The sequence below is a fragment of the Penaeus chinensis genome, chromosome 15 (genome assembly GCF_019202785.1).
Source record: "Penaeus chinensis breed Huanghai No. 1 chromosome 15, ASM1920278v2, whole genome shotgun sequence".
NCBI lineage: Eukaryota > Metazoa > Arthropoda > Malacostraca > Decapoda > Penaeidae > Penaeus > Penaeus chinensis.
The window spans coordinates 12493297-12498296 of NC_061833.1; the positions used below are offsets into that span (position 1 = coordinate 12493297).

At 28.4% G+C, this 5000-nt stretch overlaps 1 protein-coding gene across 4 annotated transcripts in view; it reads right to left on the reverse strand.

The window, feature by feature from the left end:
- Positions 1-5000, reverse strand: part of LOC125032718 (plexin domain-containing protein 2-like) — a 47650-nt gene that overhangs the window by 42229 nt on the left and 421 nt on the right. The window lies entirely within an intron of this gene.

Below are 5000 nucleotides of genomic sequence, written 5' to 3' on the forward strand. Positions count from 1 at the left end.
ATGAAGATGATGAAGATGATGAAGATGATGATGATGATGGTGATAATGATGATGAAGAAGATGATGAAGAAGATGATGAAGATGAAGATGAAGATGAAGATGAAGATGATGAAGATGATGATGAAAAGGAAATAAAATAATATTATTAATAGAAATAACCATAGTAATAATAATGAAAAAGACAATAATAATAATAATAATAATAATAATAATAATAATAATATTATTAACAACAATAATTATAATCATAATAATAATAATCATAATAATAATAATCATAATAATAATAACAATAATAATAAAAATCATAATAATAATAATAACAATATTAATAACAGTAGCAGCAGTAATAATAATGATAATGATAATAACTGCAGTCATAAAAATAACAATAGCAACATATAACAATAATAATAAAAACAATAATAACAACTTGAATAATAAATAAAAATGAAAGTAAGTTACACCAATAATAATAGTAACATTATTAATTTTAGTAATAGTAATAATAATAGTAAAAGTAAAAGTAAAAGTAAAAGTAAAAGTAAAAGTAAAAGTAATAGTAGTAGTAGTAGTAGTAGTAGTAGTAGTAGTAGTACTACTACTACTACTACTACTACTACTACTACTACTACTACTACTACCACTACCACTACCACTACCACTACCACTACCACTACCACTACCACTACCACTACCACTACCACTACCACTACCACTACCACTACCACTACCACTACCACTACCACTACCACTATTACCACTATTACTACTACTACTACTACTACTACTACTACTACTACTAATAATAATAATACCAATAATAATAAGAAGAAGAAGAAGATGATTAAAACAACTATAACATTAACAATAACAATAACAATAACAATAATAACAATAATAACAATAATAATTATAATTATACTACTACTACTCCTACTACTACTACTAATAATAATAAAAATAATAATTATAATAAAAACAACAATAATTGTAATAACAATAAAAATAACAATAACAACCAAATCATAAAAACATCAAAAAGTATTAATAAAAACAATAACAGCAACACTAACAGTAACATAACTATATCTATAACAATAACAATAAAAACAACAATAATTAAAACAATGACGAAATAAAATGCATGGAACAAACAGTGTGCCAAGGTTTCAGTTGTTTCAAGTATGACAGATCTTCTCTTTTGCATGCATTAAAACACTTTCTTAAAAGTTTTATGGTAGTGTGGAAAGCTGTAGAAAGACGCAAACTTCCTGTTTTTGTAGATGGTATTGCATGACCAAACAGCAAATTGAACAATTGTTAATGAAATATATCAAGGTAACACTTAAAAAATACCATGCAAACTGGGAAGCATAAAATAAAGGGGTGGAGATAACAATGTCAATGCACTTAGCCAATGGGGACTCTCCCAGATATGCCAGAAACCATTAGATAAATCATTACGGTATAATTTGCTCAATTTATTTACAATTTCTATAATTAAAACTTCTGCACCTGTATTTATAATAATGAGGTGCATTAAATTAATCTAGGGAAAAAGTCACTTTCATTTTTTGGTTACATAGGCTAAATGGAAGTGGTACTGCCTGTCCTTTAAATAGGTTGACGGTCATAGTGTTGTTGCTGCTGAAACATGAACCCTTAAATGCAGGTAATAATGCATGTCAAAGCAGCTCTTTTTACATCTTCAACTGATGGAAGCATAAAGAGGTCAGATGGGGCTAAATCGGAGCTGTAAGGTGGATGTCAAATGATTTCCTAACGAAATTCATGTAGCACAGCGTGGTGGAAGAGTAACACACTGATGCAGCTTTCCAGGGCATCTTTCTGTGATTTTTTACAGAGTTTTCACAAAATGCATTCATAATGAGCAGATGTAATTGTTTTCTTGCTCACGAGGAAGTCAACCAGCAAAATCCTCTCTGATTCCCAGAAGACAATGGCCATGACCTTTCCTCTTGAACACTCAAATTTTGCTTTGACTGGTCCACTTCCACCCTGGGCAGCCACTGCTTTGATTGAATTTTGTCCTCGGGATTGTACTGGTGGAGATATGTTCCATCTCATCACAATTCACTGCAGAAAAGTTTCAGAGTCCTCATCCCACTTATTTAAAATTTCCATTGAAAGATCTACCCTTGTTTCCTGCTGATCTGGGCGCAACAGCCTAGGCACTCATCAAGCGGAAAGCTTGCTTAGCCCCAAACTCTCCACCAGAATTGTGTGTGCAAAGCCCACAGAGATATTAAGTGTGTCTGCTGCTGATTCAGCAGTTATTCATCTATTTTTTCCGATCATGTCACAAACAACATCAATGCTTTCCTCACAAACTGACATTGATGGCCTGCTACTGCAGGGCTCATCTTCAATTTCGTTCCTTCCACTTTTGAACCGACTTATCCATTTGTAGATTATTGATTTCTTTGGGGCATTGTCACCATAAACTTGTTCCAGAGTGTCAATGATTTGCCAATTCTCTCAATTGAGTTTCACCAAGAATTTCATGTTTGTCCTGGTCTTGATTTTGGTGGATTCAATGTTGCTTGAATGGTGCCTGACTTCCAACTGCTGGCGATTCAGTATTACCTGCATTTCAGGGTTCATGTTTGAACACATTTTTAACATGTTGATACAAGAATGTTCAGGTGCATTGAAATCAAAATCTTTCCATATGATTTTTAGTTAAAGACTTTTTCCACAAACTTTTTGAAGCCCCATTATAAGTATGACAAAAATAATAATTCTGAAATAACAAGAATAACAATATCAAATAACAATGATAATGACGATGACGATGATAACAACAATAAAAAATAACAGCAACAACAACAACAACAGAAAAAAAAAAATAATAATAATCATCATAATAATAATTATCATCCTTATTATTATTATCATTGTTATTATTATTATTACTATTATCATAATTATTATTATTATAATTATGATAATCATAATGATAATAATCTTCATCGTCATCGTCATCGTCGTCGTCGTTGTCGTCGTCTCCCTCATCATCATCATCATCATCATCATCATCATCATCATCATCATCATCATCATCATCATCATCATCATCATCATCATCATCATCATCATCATCATCATCGTTGACATTATTATTATTATTATTATTATTATTATTATTATTATTATTATTATTATTATTATTATTATTATTATTATTATTATTATTATTACTATTATGTTATTGTTATTGTTAGTGTTATTACTATTATTAGTATTATTGTGACAATAATAATAATAATAATAATAATAATAATAATAATAATAATAATAATAATAATAATAATAATAATAATAATAATAGTAATAGTAATAATAATATTGATAATATTGACAATATTGATATTGACAATATTGATAATATTGATAAAATTGATAATAATAATAATATTAGTAACAATAACAATAATAATAATAACAACAACAAAACAACAATAATAATAATAATAATAATAATAATAATAATAATAATAATAATAATAATAATAATAATAATAATAATAACAATAATAATAACAACAACAACAAAACAATAATAATAATAATAATAACAATAATAACAATAACAATAACAATAATAATAATAATAATAATAATAATAATAATAATAATAATAATAATAATAATAATAATAATAATAATAATAATAACAATAACAACAACTATTAATAACAATAATAATAACAGTAACAGTAACAACAATAATGAAAGCAACAACAATAATAATCACACCACCACAATACGATATCATAACAAAATGACAACAATAGTATTATTTATTCCTATAATGAAGATGATTACCCCCACAAAGAAATCAAATAAAGTTGACAGTAAAAGCAATTAGACAAATCCATAAACCTTATCACCAACAATTTCTTTAGTGGTTTCGTGTAGAAACCACAATGTAAATACGCAATGCATGGTCTTTCACTTGTGGCATCCTTTCCCTTCACAATTATAAGCCACTTACTTTTACCAATAATATTTTACAGATCACAGCCTAAAGATAATGCAGGTTTGAAGAGGATGTCCATAATCTATCATGTTATCATTATCATTATATATTATAATATATATTTCTTATTTTATTATTATTATAATTATTATTATCACTATTATTATTTCTATCATCATCATCATCATCATCATCATCATCATCATCATCATCATCATCATCATCATCATCATCATCATCATCATCATCATCATCATCATCTTCATCTTCATCTTCATCTTCATCATCTTCATCATCTTCATCATCATCTTCATCATCATCATCATCACAAACCTGTTTACTCTTTTCCCTGATTTTCAGAAGTATTCTTTTTAGTTTTATATCACTATTAGTGGTGTTCACATTATAATAATCAAAATGTCAATAATGATAACAGCATTGATATCAATTGCATTAAAAAAATCTAAAAAACTCAAGGGAAGAGATTTCACAAAACAAAACTACAGTGAAAATTGGAAGTTCTCACAAGCATCAGGGTAAAAGATGTATATCTGTAGTATTTTTTGGCATGTATTTACTTGCAATACCTCTAGCTTGTTACTTTTTCACAGCCATCTATGTATGCATTTGGTCTCTTACATGAAGAAACTACTGTTAATGTCACTCTAAGTACAGTTATCAGTATACAAGTACATGGGCCTATTTATATATTTACCTAACAACCATGATAAGATTTAGAGAAATAATTTAATCCAAAACACACTCAAAAAGACAAAATATTTCTTTCACTCAATAAATGAAACTCGCATCAACTACCTCCATAGGAGAGGGAAAAAAAACACGAAGAGGAAAGGAGCACCAAAAAGAGTGAGACGCGGGAAGAGCCAAATGCAAAGCAAGGAAATGAGAAAAAGAGAGTAAATGAAATATTCTTCCCCCATTCGCACCTTTGCCTCAGGCCATGGAAAGGTAAAGGAAAAACCGACCTGCATTC